The sequence below is a fragment of the Orcinus orca genome, chromosome 20 (assembly GCF_937001465.1).
Source record: "Orcinus orca chromosome 20, mOrcOrc1.1, whole genome shotgun sequence".
Lineage (NCBI taxonomy): Eukaryota > Metazoa > Chordata > Mammalia > Artiodactyla > Delphinidae > Orcinus > Orcinus orca.
This window is the reverse complement of record NC_064578.1, coordinates 57840370-57855825: the sequence shown is the minus strand read 5'-3', so window position 1 is coordinate 57855825 and position 15456 is coordinate 57840370. Positions and strand designations below refer to the sequence as shown.

At 44.7% G+C, this 15456-nt stretch overlaps 1 protein-coding gene across 5 annotated transcripts in view; it reads left to right on the top strand.

Annotated features, from left to right (window-relative positions):
• Positions 1-15456, top strand: part of LOC101284368 (zinc finger protein 211-like) — a 274839-nt gene that overhangs the window by 185212 nt on the left and 74171 nt on the right. The window lies entirely within an intron of this gene.

The following is a 15456-nucleotide window of genomic DNA, read 5'->3' as shown; positions in this document are numbered from 1 at the left end:
CTGCTTCTTAATTTCCTTTAGTTCAAAATAAATATGCCAAAAAGACATATTTTTGGGTAAAATGAAAAGGAGGTCATGTTTCAGGGATGGAGTCATATTTTCACAAAGAAACTAAATAAATGATCAATAGGAATGGGCAAAAGACCTAAATAGACATTTCCAAAGGGGGAAAAAAAATTGGGCTGGCCAAAAAATTCATTCGGTATTTTCTGTAAGATGGCTCTGATTGTGCTTAGTTGTCTTTAACTTCATTCGAAACAATTTTGTTAGATTGTATAATGAGAGCTGTCGTATCAGAGTGCATTTAAAGAAAAAAACATCAAAATTGGCGAATTGTTTTGCAGCCATTTTAATATTGAAGATGGAAGAAAAAAGCAACATTTTCGGCATATTATGCTTTATTATTTCAAGAAAGGTAAAAACGCAAATGAAACACAAAAAGGAAAGATGTGTGCAGTGTATGGAGAAAGTGCTGTGACTGATCAAATGTGTCAAAAGTGGTTTGCAAAGTTTCGTGCTGGAGATTTCTCGCTGGATGATGTTCCATGATCAGGTAGAACACTTAAACGTGATAGCGATCAAACTGAGATATCAAGAACAATCAACATTATACCATGCAGGAGATAGCTGACATACTCGAAATATCCAAATCAAGTGCTGAAAGTCATTTGCACCAGCTTGGTTATGTTAATCGCTTTGATGTTTGGGTTCCACATAAGTTAAGTGAAAAAAACCTTCTCGACCATATTTCCTCACATGATTCTGTACTGAAATGTAATGAAAACATTCTGTTTTTAAAACAAATTGTGATGGTCAATGAAAAGTGGATACTGTATAATAATGTGGAATGGAAGAGATCATGGGGCGAGCAAAATGAACCACCACCAACCACACCAAAGCCCGGTCTTCGACCAAAGAAGGTGACGTGTATATGGTGGGATTGGAAGGCAGTCCTCTATTATGAGCACTTTTCAGAAAACCAAATGATTATTTCCAACAAGTACTGCTCCCAATTAGACCAACTGAAAGCAGCACTCGATGAAAGCGTACGGAATTAGTCAACAGAAAACACATAATCTTCCATCAGGATAACACAAGACCACATGTTTCTTTGATGACCAGGCAGAAACTGTTATAGCCTGGCTGGGAAGTTCTGATTCATCCGCCATATTCAACAGACATTGAATCTTTGGATTTCCATTTATTTCAGTCTTTACAAAATTCTATTAATGGAAAAAAATTCAGTTCCCTGAAGACTGTAAAAGGCACCTGGAACAGTTCTTTGCTCAGAAAGATAAAAAGTTTTGAGAAGGTGGAATTATGAAGTTGCCTGAAAAATAGCAGAAGGTAGTGGAACAAAAGGGTGAATACACTGTTCAATAAAGTTCTTGGTGAACATGAAAAATGTCTTTTATTTTTACTTAAAAACCAAAGGAATTCTTGGCCAACCCAATACACATGGCCAATAGACAAATGAAAAGATGCACAACATCCTTAGCTATGAGAGAAATACAAATCAAAACTACAATGAGGTACCACCTCACACCAGTCAGAATGACCATCATTAAAATATCTACAAATAATAAATGCTGGAAAGGGTGTAGAGAAATGGGAACCCTCCTACACTGTTGGTGGGAATGTAAATTGGTGCAGCCACAATGGAAAACAGTATGGTGGTTCCTCAAAAAACTAAATATAGAACTACTATATGATCCTGCAATCCCACTCCTGGGGCATACATCCAGAGAAAACTATAGTTCAAAAAGATACATGCACCCCTGGGCTTCCCTGGTGGCACAGTGGTTGAGAGTCTGCCTGCCAATGCAGGGGACACAGGTTCGTGCCCCGGTCCAGGAAGATCCCACATGCTGAGGAGCAGCTAGGCCTGTGAGCCATGGCCGCTGAGCTTGCACCTCCGGAGCCTGTGCTCTGCAACAGGAGAGGCCACAACAGTGAGAGGCCCGCGTACCACAAAAAAAAAAAAAAAAAAAAAAAAGATACATGCACCCCTATGTTCACAGAAGCATTATTCACAATAGTCAAGACATGGAAACAATCTAAATGTCCATCAACAGATGAATGGATAAAGAAGATGTGGCATGTATATACAATGGAATACTACTCAGCCATAAAAAAGAATGAAATAATGCCATTTGCAGCAACATGGATGGACCCAGAGATTATCATACTAAGTAAATCAGAAAGAGAAAGGCAAATACCATATGTTATCACTTATATGTGGAATCTAAAATATGACACAACTGGGCTTCCCTGGTGGTGCAGTGGTTGAGAGTCCACCTGCTGATGCAGGGGACACGGGTTCATGCCCCGGTCCGGGAGGATCCCACATGCCGCAGAGCGGCTTGGTCTGTGAGCCATGGCCACTGAGCCTGAGTGTCCGGATCCTGTGCTCCGCAACGGGAGAGACCACAACAGTGAGAGGCCCGCATACGGCAAAAAAATAAAAAATAAAAAATAAAAATAAAATAAAATAAAATGTGACACAACTGAACCTATCTACGAAAGAGAAAAAGACTACCAGACATAGAGAACAGACTTGTAACTGCCAAGGGAGAGGGGGGATGGGGGAAGGAAGGAGTGTGAGTGCGGGATTATCAGATGCAAAAAATTATATATAGAGTGGATAAATCACAAGGTCCTACTGTATAGCACAGGGAACTATATCCAATATCCTGTAATAAACCATAATGGAAAAGAATATGAAAAAGAATGTATATATATATGTATAACTGAATCACTGTCCTGAACAGCAGAAATTAACACAACACTGTAAATCAACTATACTTCAATTTAAAATAAATAAATAAATGGACTTTCCTGGTGGTGCAGTAGTTAAGACTCCGTGCTCTCAATGCAGAAGGAAAGGGGTTCGATCCCTGGTCAAGGAACTAAGATCCCACATCAATCAATCAATCAATCAATCAAGAAAATGTAAAATGGTCCTAAGGATTCTGAAGTAAAGCAAAAATAAAACAGAGGAGACTAGAGAGTTTGGGGCAATTCCCCCTCCCCTGCCCCACACCTCACGGCTTGCGGGATCTTAGTTCCCCGACTAGGGGTTGAACCTGGGCCCTTGGCAGTGAGAGTACAGAGCCTTAACCACTGGACCACCAGGGAATTCCCTGGGGCAACTTTAGAAGAGGCAGCCTGGGAAGGCCTCTCAGAGGAGGGAATACAGAATGAGTCTAGAGTGAAGTGAGGAAGGAAGCCATGTGGATGACAAATGAATAAAATATTCAAGTCCTGACAGTGATATGGCTACAATGAGAGAAACACAGGGCTTCCTGGGCATTTACATCCAAAGGGACATTTCTACATGCTATCATCACTGAACAATTTAATTGATTCACTTTCCAAATATAAGTAATTGTCTTAAACAGGAAAATAGATTATTACAATCCAGTTCCTCTTGCTGTTAAACACATGGCAACTACAAAGGTAAATCTAGTGATGTTCTCAGTTCCCGGCCTGTCCTGCAACCTTCTCTGATCTAGCAGAGCAGTGGTCATTCTCAAAATTCTTATCTTGCCCATCTTTGCCCACAAGCTCAACCCTTCCTCTGCCCAGGCCCTTAGCTGTGTAGAGGTTAGGTGTCCCACCCACCAGCAGACGGCAGCCTCCAAACAAGTCAGGGCCTGACAACCAACTAGTCTATGGGCCAGTCATACCCATAAGACTGCCCACAATATTCTATTTCTTTTTTTTAAAAATATTTCTTTATTTATTTGGCTGCATAGGGTCTTAGTTGTGGCACGCAGGATCTTCGTTGCAGCGTGCGGGATATTTAGTTGAGTCGTGCGAACACTTAGTTGCGTCATGCATGTGGGATCTAGTTCCCTGACCAGGGATCTTGGGCTCCCTGCACTGGGAGCTCGGAGTCTTAACCACTGAACCACCAGGGAAATCCCTCTCTTTCTTAAACTGACTACCAGTATTTCATCGACATTTTCTAATTGCTTTTTACATGCCAGTAGAATGCCTGTTACATGCCTGTAGCAAAAAATATAATGCAAGGGACTTCCCTGATGGAACTATGGTTAAGAATCTGCCTGCCAATGCAGGGGACACGGGTTTGAGCTGTGGTCCAGGAAGATCCCACACGCAGCGGAGCAACTAAGCCCTTGTGCCACAACTACTGAGCCTGCGCTACTGAAGCCCATGCGTTACAACTGCTGAAGGCCCCATGCCCAGAGCCTGTGCATCACAACGAGAAGCCATCACGATGAGAAGCCTGCGCACTGCAACGACGAATAGTCCCTGCTCGCCGCAGCTAGAGAAAGCCCACGTGCAGCAACAAAGACCCAATGCAGCCAAAAATAAATTAATTAATAAATTAAAAAATATATATATATATACATACAATGCAAGAGGCTTCAAATTTTAAAAAGAGTTTATTTGGAGTCTTAAGACTTGCAATTCAGGAGACACAGATACAAGTAACCCCTAAAGAGTGTTCAGGGAAGAAAAAGAGTCAAGGGCTTATAAAGCAAAAAGCCCTGAAGTTTTTAAAGTTGCCTGGTTGAGAATTGTAATTGACTCTCACTCAGAAAATATTTGTCCTTAAGGAATCCCGAGTTATTTTAGGGTTAGAGTCAGATAAATAGCTTGAGTTTCTGACAGGTGTTCTCTATGACTTCATCAGGTCAAAAGGTCAGAGTCCATCCAGGTGAGACATGCATAACTCACACTCCCTAAACATACTACCCCCAAATGCAGCACTTTGACATATTAAATATCTTAATAAGAAACAGACATATATGTATAATCGAGACAGGAAGACAAGAGCATGGCCATCTTGGAAAATGACTGGGGGATGGCCTTGAGCAAACAGGCCCAACACCTGAAGACTTCGGGTTTTTTTGTTTTTTTTGCGGGGTGGGGGGGTGCTTCACCACGCCGCCTTCGGAACCTGGGCCCCCTGAAGTGGAAGTGTGGAGTCTTAACCACTGGACTGCCAGGGAATTCCCCAAGGCTCTGGTCTTTGAGTCAATAACCAGAGACCCATAGGACTAAAAGAGTAGCTCTATCTCTGTTCCACTGATGTATGTACATAGTTTCCAAAGGACAAAAGCGGGGCTGTAAATCCGCCACATAAGATATAAAGGCCTGACACACATTCCTAAGTTGTTTTTGCAGGAAGCAGACCCGCCCCCGCCCCCCACTCAGGCACTCAGGATACTGGCCCTGGGTAGTTAAGGTGCAGATTAAGGGAATGATTTCAATGGGCCCAGACTCCTGCTTATTCCCATATATAGAAAAGCATTAAATTCCTTAACTTGAGATATCTGCTTTTCTTTATTTTTTAAATTTATTTTTGGCTGCGTTGGGTCTTCACTGCTGCATGAGGACTTTCTCTAGTTGTGCCAAGCGGGGGCTGCTCTATCTTTGCAGATGCACGGGTTCCTCGTGGTGGCTTCTTTTGTGGTGAAGTACGGATTCTAGGTGCACAGGCTTCAGTAGTTGCGGCAGGCGGGCTCTAGAGCGCAGGCTCAGTAGTTGGGGCGCACGGGCTTAGTTGCTCCGCGGCAAGTGAGATCTTCCCGGACCAGGGCTCGAACCCAAGTCCCCTGCATTGGCAGGAGGATTCTTAATCACTGCGCCACCAGGGAAGTCCTGCTTTTCTTTAATTAACAATAATCTTTTGATGTTCCGATTACACGGTCTTTGTTGCAAAAACTCCTCTAGATCCTGGCTCCTCCCTGACCTTTTCAACTATCTGAGAGGCTGCCTTCCGGGCTTGAAGTCCTCAGAAAACCCGCCAAATAAAACAGAATTCTCAACTTTTAGGTTGTGCATTTTTTTTCAGTCAACATGCGTGTGAAGAGCTCTCTGCTTTTCATTTAGTTCTCTTTCAGACCAGTTTCTTGGTCAGCCGACTGTGTGCTGGGCTCAAGGTGGAGGCTGACGCAGCCTTTGGACATAATGAAATTGTGGCTGAGAGAAACGCCTCCCATGGGAGAGGCCTGAGGAGCTGACAGACGATGGCGTCCCCTTGAGGACTGTGCAGGCAGACAGTGAGTGCTCTGGGATTCAGAAGAATGAGGGAAAACGGTCATGATTAGAATTCAAACAACGCAAAAAGCAGCAGCAGCAGCAGCAGCAGCTGGGCGTCCCTGGGTCCTTGCTGTCTGCCACCAGCCCTGGTGAAGCGCTTCACGTGCCCTGATAAAATGTTTAAACCCAGCTCTGGGGTCAGTCTTGGGAGTTTGTATTCAGCCTCTAGACCCCAAAACTTTCCTGCTGTGTGACCTTGGGGAAGTGTTGGGCTGCATCCAGCAGTCCTGCAAGCCCTGTACTTGCCCAGCCTCAAGACTGAGGAATGCCTGAGGTCAGCAGCAGAGACATGTCTAATATGTGGGGGGATCTCACCCACCTGAAGCATAAAGTTCTTGGTGCCACACCCCACTGTGTGCAGCAGATGGTGGGCAGGACAGGGCAGCTGTCTTCGCTACCAGGTGTCGACTAAAAAAATACATACAACCTAAAAGTTGAGAGTTATGTTTTATGCAGTGGAAATTTTTCGAACTTGAAGCCCGGGTGGCAGCGTCTCAAGTAACCTTGAGAGAACTGCTCCAAGGAGGCGATGGGGGAGCTAGGATATACAGGAGTTTTGCAACAAAGGGCAAAACTTTGTTGCAAAGTGGTAGGAACAAAAGATTACTGTTAAGAAAACTAGGGACTTCCCTGGTGGCACAGTGGTTAAGAATTCGCCTGCCAATGCAGGGGACACGGGTTCGAGCCCTGGTCCGGGAAGATCCCACATGCCACGGAGCAACAAAGACCGTGCGCCATAACTACTGAGCCCACATGCCGCAACTACTGAAGCCCTCGCGCCTAGAGCCCGTGCTCTGCAACAAGAGAAGCCACCGCAATGAGAAGCCCACGCATCTCAAGGAAGAGTAGCCCCCGCTCGCCGCAACTAGAGAAAGTCCGCGCCAGCGACGAAGACCCGATGCAGCCATAAATAAATATATTTTAAAATAAAAATTAAAAAAAGAAAAGAAAATTAGAAGTCTCAAGCTAAGGAATTTAGCGCTTTTCTGTGTATGGGAAGATGCAAGAGTCTGGGCTCATTGCAATCATTCCTTTGATATGCACCTTAGCTACCCAAGGCCAGTGTCCTGTGTTTTCTCACCCTGAGTTTCCTCGGCTCACCGTGGGGAATGGCTGCAGTCTGATGGCTGCTAGATGGCAGGTATTCTCTGTTTCCTTCCTGAGTTCCCTCGGGGCTCACCAGCTCACAATAGGCTGTGGCTGCAATCACTGGTGACTGTGACATCCTTTATTGACATGGCAGGAAATATTCCATTTCTCACGGGGAAGAGGGAGGTTGCCTGTTCCAGGAAGAACTGACATCAGGTTGGTTCACAGGTTGCCAGGAAAACTGGCAGAGGAGCACTCCCCTCAGAGTCCCTTTGATAAACTGTCACAGTGGAGATAGTCCTAATCTAAAGATTAGAACAGGGACTTCCCTGTGGTCCAGTGATTAAGACTCCGCGCTTTCACTATCGTGGCCCTGGTTGGGGAACTAAGATCCTGCGAGCTGAGGTGATGGGGTGTGGGGTGGGGGGAGTATGTAGGCATTTACTGATTAGGCTTTATGATTAAGAGGGAGGTCAGTCAGGTGAGTGGGGTGTAGGTGAGGCAGGGACTGATCGGGCAGGGGATGTACAGAGAGCAAGAGAGCAGCCATCCAGCTGGGCCTGATCATACAGGAAAACACTTCACTTCTCTGACCCTGCATTTCCCCCAGAAATCTGATTCTCCAGGTAGGTTGCTGTGAGAAATGCTAATAATAAAACCGAGCAGGACCCTGCAGGGCCCTCTGAGGTACAAAACCCCTCCTTATGTTTGTTGGATTCTCTGGTGGTCCAGTGGTTAAGACTCCATGCTTCCACTGGAGGAGGCACGGCTTCTATCCCTGGTCGGGGCAACTAGAATCCTACATGCCTAGTGGCTAAAAAAAAAAAAAGCTTCAGCCTCCTAGACCTTTTCTGAGTTCCAAACGGCATATCCATAGTTACTAATTAGGGAAGGAAGGGAATGCAGAAACAAAGGAGGAGGGGTCAAGAAAACAATAGTGCAGGGATAAAGCAGGGTCCTGGTTCCACCTCAAGGGATATACATAACAATATATTTTTGAGTTCTTCTGCAGGATCTGAGGCCTCCCCCCATGTGGAGGATTGTAGCTTCTGGCTGAACACAAGCACATGGGCCCCAGACTGGCTGGAACCAGAAGGCTGATGACTGAGATTCCTGAAAGACCACCCTGTTATCTCATCACCAACCAATCAGAGGAGGGTTACACACCCTGCAGCCCACTCCCAGATTTTGCCTATAAAAATTCTTCCCAGAAAACCATTGAGGAATTTGGGCTTTTTAAGTAAGTGTTTCTGCAAACTTTATTGATCCTTCTGATCTCTGGTGGCCACGGCCTGCAGCGGCTTGAAGCAGGATTTCCCTTCCCTGGCCAGAGAATGAATTCAGTTAGGCTTCAGCAGCAAGACCACTGAATCTTAGCCACTAGCCCGGTTGCCAGTGACAAGGCCCTCAGCAGGAAGACCCTTTTCTTGTCATTTTAGCAAAGTTATATTGTACACACCCATGCTCTACTAATCTCCGGCCCATGCACACCTTTCAAGTCTTTTAATCACAGAATACCTTGCCTAACTTGTCATTTCTTTCTGTAGATCAAAGAAGCAGAAATGAAAAATAAGTAATTAATAGATGACCAGATCTCTTCCCTAGATTCCCCTTCAATGGTCTCACAAACAAACTGTGTGAACAAGATAACATCTAGGGGAAGATCACAAGAAGTCCACAATCCTGCATGCAATGGAGGATGGCAAAGACTCTGATCCGCCAACTTGAAACCATACACCTCAGATTGGGACTTGAACCCCCGTGCTGGGACTCAAACCTGGCCAGGACCCTGATTGGGATTTGAACCCATGCGGCTGGGACTCAAACCTGGCCAAAACGCAGATTGGGACTTGAACCCAAGTGCTGGGACTTGAACCTGGCCAAAACCCACAGCCTTCCAACTGAGATCGCACACCTGGCTTCAAGACTTAATGAAGCTCAGGTTCTTGATGTCTAATCGCAGAAAGAATTCAGTGATAGACAAAGTGATAGGTAAGAAGTGGATTTATTTAGAGAGAAACACACTCCACCTGACAGAGCGTGGGCCATCTCAAAAGGTGAGAAAGGCACGACAGTGTGGGGTTGTCAGTTTTTATAGTGGTGGGTAATTTCTTATAGGATAATAAGTGGGAGGAGTATTCCAGCTATTTTGGGAACAGGCAGGAATTTCCAGGAATTGGGCCACGGCCCAATTTTTGATCCTTATTGTCACCTTAGAACTGACATGGCACCTGTGGGTGTGTCATTTAGCTCACTGATGTGTTACAATGAGCATATAATGAAGCTCATGGTCTAGGGGAAGTCAACTTGTCCACCATCTTGGACCCATTTGGTTCTAATCCGTTTATGTCATGTCCTCGGGCTATGTCATCCTTTCAAACGTTGTGCCCTGCCCCCTTCCCTCCTGTTGCAATCTCAATGATTAACTGAGATGACGTCCCTCCTTTCCTTTAAAACTTTCATGGCCGAGCAGAATCTCTAGAGGTGGTTTCTGGGGGACGCTGAGTCCACCATCTCCCCAGATTGTCAGCATTCTGATTAAAGGCACCTTTCTTTTCTATGGACATTTGTGAGTATTTAATTGATTTTGTAAGCTGTGAGCAGCAAGACCTCCATTGGATAACAGCAGGTGGAGGTTCCAGGTCCCCAAGCCCAGCCAGGCCTCCGTATAGGTGCAGCCCAGAGAAGGCACAGAGACTCTGGGACGAGGCACGGTGCCCCTCATCCCTCATGCCCCCCAAGTTGAGGAGGTCTGGCAGCGATTAGAGCAGAGCGATGGAAAGCGCTCTTGGAGTGGTGGGCCTGAGGAGCATTTCCCGGGACAGACCTGAGCTGTAGATGCCCAGGGTGCTCCCCCTAGTCATTCCCTGTCCCCCACGGACACCACCGGCAAGCTAGCACTAGGGCGGCCATGCCCCACAGTAACTGCATCGTCGGGGCATGTTGGGGGTGTGGGTGTGGCCAGTGCATCCTCTCCTTACCTGCTCTGGAAGCCCTGTGATCAGGCCCCCCCATCCTCTCCATTTTGCACAGGAAGAAACCGAGGCCCAGAGAGGGGGTTTCTCTTGCCTGTGCTAAGTAAATGCCCAAGACAAAGTCAGATGACCAGTGTCCTCAGGACAACAAAGTAGACTGAGAAGATCTTAGAGTCTGGGGTGACTTCCCAGGGGGCATCAGAGGGCTGTCAGGAAAGGACACAAGTCAGTCTGGGATGAAGTGAGGGAGCCACGTGGATTACAAATTAATAAAAAGAAAATTCTGGGAGTTCCCTGGCAGTCCAGTGGTTAGCACTTGGAGCTTTTACTGCCTTGGGCCTGGGTTCAATCCCTGGTCTGAAAATTAATATCCTGCACCCCATGCGGTACGGCCAAAAAAAACTGAAAACAAACAAATCTTACAGTGATCAGGGCTGTGGTGAGGGTAAACAGGATCACAGCTAGAGAGTAGTCCTAAGCCTTATTTGGGTTTCCATAGGAAGGGATACAATGCTCCTACACATGATCACTATTAGATATTTTAATGAATTCATTTTTCAATTATAAATAAATATCTTAAAGAAGAAACTGGATTCACAGCTGTAAGAGGTAAGCCAGCTCCACTTGGAATAAACAGAGGGAAACCCACCTGCAGAGAAAAATCCAGTGAACTTCTTGGTTCCATTCTGCACAGGAGCCCTCTGTTTATGAAACTGTGGGCTTCAGATTGGGACTTGAACCCACGTTCTTTTAACTGAGATCACACACCTAGTCTCAGGACTTAACAAAGCTCAGGTTCTTGATGTCTTGTCACAGAAACAATTCAGTAAGAGACAAAGTGATGGGTAAGAAGTTGATTTATTGGGGGGGGGCTTCCTTGGTGGTACAGTGATTAAGAATCCACCTGCCAATGCAGGCGACACGGGTTCAAGCCCTGGTCCGGGAGGATCCCTCATGCCGTGGAGCAACAAAGCCCGTGAGCCACAACTACTAAGCCCACGTGCCACAACTACTGAAGCCTGTGCACTGAGAGCCCATGCTCCACAACAAGAGAAGCCACTGCAGTGAGAGAACCGTGCACCGCAATGAAGAGTGGCTCTTACTCGCCGCAACTAGAGGAAGCCCACGCATAGCAACGAAGACCCAACACAGCCAAAAATAAATAAATTAATTTAAAATATATATATATTTTATATATATATTTTAAAAAGAGAAGTGGATTTATTTAGAGAGAAACACATTCCACAGACAGAGTGTGGACCATATCAGAAGGCAAGAGCGGCACCAGGGTATGGGGTTGTCAGTTTTTATAGGGGTGGGTAATTTCATAGGCTAATGAGTGGGAGGAGTATTCCAGCTATTTTGGGGAAGGGGTAGGGATTTCTAGGAATTAGGCCACCACCCACTTTTTGGCCGTTTATGGTTGGTCTTGGATCTGTCGTGGTGACTGTGGGTGTGTCACTTAGTGTGCTGATGTGTTACAATGAGTATATACTGAGGCTCAAGGTCTGGTGGAAGTCAACTCATCCGCCATCTTGGACTTATTTTGTTCTAATCAGTTTGGGTCGTGTCCTCAAGCTATGTCATTCTTTTAAAGATTGTGCCCTGCCACCTTCTCTCCCGTTTCATTTAGAAGCAGAAATTCCCCAAACGTGTTAGTCTGGACTCGTAGCTGACTCTCCACCTCAGTCGAATGCACAGGAGGTTACCAGTGGGAATCCACCTTGGTATTGTTGAACTCTGCATATAATCACCGGGCTTGGAGCTAGGTGGAGGCCAGGCACTCATTCTATTTATGATTTCGGTACCTGTGTGATGTGTGTGATGCCAAGTAGAGTCAGACAAGCAGCTGGTGTGTCAGGGAGACGTGTCAACTGTGCATTTAACCTGCAAAATCCAAGCATATTGGTTAAGCAGAGGGTGTGAAAGAGCTGCTTTTTTTTTTTTAACTTATTTATCTTACTTGCTGATTCCAATAAACTGTACCCGAGGGGTCCAGGTATTAAAGTCAGACTAGTCACAAAACCAAGCGTTTCAGAAGACACGGACATTCAAGATCTTTTGTATTTCTAATGGTGCTACAATGGGTAAAAACCACTTTGAAAAAGTTTGCCGCTGGGTATTGGAAAAATACTTGTTTCTCCTTTACTCTCACTCTACTGCCATACTCAACACTATTTTTTTTCATTGAAGTGTAGTTGATTTACCATATTGTATTAGTTTCAGGTATGATTCAATACAATAGTAATTCAATATTTTTATAGATTATACTCCATTTAAAGTTATTACAAAATAATGGCTATATTTCCCTGTGCTGTACAATAGATCCTTGTTGCTTATTTCTTTTATACATAGTAGTTTGTATCTATTAATCTCCTTCACATATTGTGTCCCTCTCCCCTTCCTTCTCCCCACGGGTAACCACTAGTTTGTTCTCTATATCTGTGAGTCTGTTTCTATTTTATCATATACATTCACTTATTTCTTTCTTTTAGATTCCACATATAAGTGATAACATAGAGTATGTATCTTTGATTTATTTCACTAAGCATAATACTCTCTAGTTCCATCCATATTGTTGTGAATGTCAGAATTTCCATCTTTTTATGGCTGAGTAATATTCCATTGTATGTATGTACCACATCACCTTTATCCATTCATCTGTTGATGACACTTAGGTTGCTTCCCTAACTTGGCTATTGTAAGTAGTGCTGCTATTAACATCTGGGTGCGTGTCTTTTTGAAGTAACCACACTCAACACTTCTGACACCAGAAGTGTGGCTGTTTTATCACACCAACCAATTGTGGCACCAACTGGGTGTCCTACAGTTCAGTGAATTCTGACACTAATTCGGGTTAGTGAAAATCCCTCAGGTTAAGGGCTCAGTCCCATATGATTTGTCCCCACTTCAGAGGCCAATTGCAAATAGTGGGTACCCATGTTACCCAAAACTTCTGTCTGATTTGGCTGCAAATCAGAGGTTCCCCTAACTGCCCTCCTCAAATGGGATTATTCACTAGAACCGTTCACAGAATTCAGGGAAATACTCACTTACTTAAATAGTTTATTATATTTTAAAGGGTATGATAAAGGATACAGATGAACAGCCAGACAGAGTTACAGAGGGAGAGATCAGGAAGGGTCCTGAGCATAGGAGCTTCTGTCCCTGTAAAGTAGGGGCATGCCACCCTCCTGGCACATGGATGTGTTCGGCAACCTGGAAGATCTCCAAGTCCTGAACTTAAGAATGCATGATCCATTATTAACTCAATCTCCAGTTCCTATCCACTTCCAGGGATGCAGGGATGAGGTGGGGCTGAAAGTTCCAAGCTTCTAATCATAGTTTGGTCTTTCTGGTGATCAGTCCCCATCCTGAAGCCATCCAGGAGCCTACCAAGCACCACCTCATTTAAAGCCAAAGACACTCCTTTCATCCAGGAAATTTAAAAGGATTTAGGTGCTCTGTGTCAGAAGCCAGGGTCCAAGATCAAATTTTAGAACAAAAGATACTCCCAGGGGAATTCCCTGGAGATCCAGTGGTTAAGGCTCCACTTTTTCACTGTTGTGGGCGCGGGTTTGAGCCTTGGTCAGGAAACTACGATCCGACAAGCTCTGCGTCACAGCCAAAAACAAACAAACAAAAAACTCCTAGTGCTCTTATCTCTTAGGAAAATACAAGGGTTTGTGGGGTGCTGGGCAACCTGGCAGAGCCGTATATATATATATATCTTTGCTGTTATTTCACAACCCATCTCCCAGAGGTCTTTCCAAAGAAAAGCCTTCTTTCATACCAAGATTTGCAAGAATATTCACCATAGTAAAATATCTGGAGACAGCCCAGGAAAGAGGATGGATGAATGGGTTTCTCCACATAGTGGAGCATTATCCCAGCCCGATAACAAGGGAATCAGAGAAGTGTCACAATTTACCCCGCAGAATGCCCCTGTTCCAGTATTCAGGCCATTTCTACAGGGCACCTTCTAGCTTCTCAATGAGACTGAACCCTAATTTCCTATTGGAAGCCAGATCACAAATGTGTTCACAATAACTAGCATGTGAGCTTTTGCCTCGACTGTACACAGAATCTGTTTTCTCCAAACTGCTCTTTCAAATTGGTTTTGCAAATAAGCCTTCCCTACCCCCACACGTTCCATCTACTGGAAGAAATGCATGGAAAACATTGGACTTTTCTGGTATTTGTTAATAAAATTGCATTCTGCAACTTTCAGTCACCATTCTTCTTTAGGTCCAGTTTAGCTATTAAATTGCCAGTAAATCAAATGATTATATATTATTTAAATACAAAGGTCCCTTTCTTCAGTTAAGGTCTCTTTCTAAGTTTCCATCTCTGCTCCCCACCTTTTTAGGTGCCTGTGGCTGCACTAGAGATAAAGAGTGTGGACAGAGGACAGGGCAGCAGGCAGGGAAAGACTCGTTGGACCACTGAGCTTGGAACTCACTGTCTTATTGTAACCGAAAGTGGGGTCCGGCTGCTCGCCACTCAAAAGCCAATAAAGAGGTCAGGTTTGTGGAAAGGAAAGTGCTTTATTTTGGATGCCGGCAACCGGGGGATGGAGAGGGTGGACGCCTGTCCTAAGGCTGACTCCACCCCCACCCCCACCCCCCCGCGACAATCAGTGGGCAAGAGCTTTTATAGACGGAGGGAGGGGACCACATGCAGAAACAGCACAGTCAGCTCTAACAGTCATCTTGAAATTGGTCATCTGTGCTCTGATCAGCGTCATCTTGATTGTTTTAAGCACAATTAGTCTTCAGGTTCAGGGTCTGTTCTTTCACATTTCTTTGAGGCCAATTCTCAAAATTGTGGCAGCTATGTCATGGCTACAACCTGGTCATCATGCTGTTAACTTCTTCCACCTGGTGGAGGTTTCAGTATCTACAAGAGAGCTCGCAGGATATGGCTCAGAATATTATCTATAGTCCTTAAGGAGGAACTAAAGATCCTTGATTTTTGCTTAATGACTAAACAGTTATTATTTGGTCTCCTTTGACTGTTTTCCTTTGTTTCTGCATTTTCTCACTTCTCTGATTAAACTTATTCTTTTGCTAAAGTTTTTCCACAGACAAAAGCAGGCTGAGGACATGGTGTGTGTGGAGGGGCAAGGACCATAGGGTCCTGCTCCGTTTCATTCTCACGTGGGACACACGCCAAAATTTTAAAGAATAAACACCAACATAACACATCCATTCATTTATTCAACAGATATTTATTGGTTATTTGAAATGTACCAGATGTTTTCTACACACCTGAGATACTTTAGTGAACAAAACTGAGAAATTCCCTGCTCTTCATA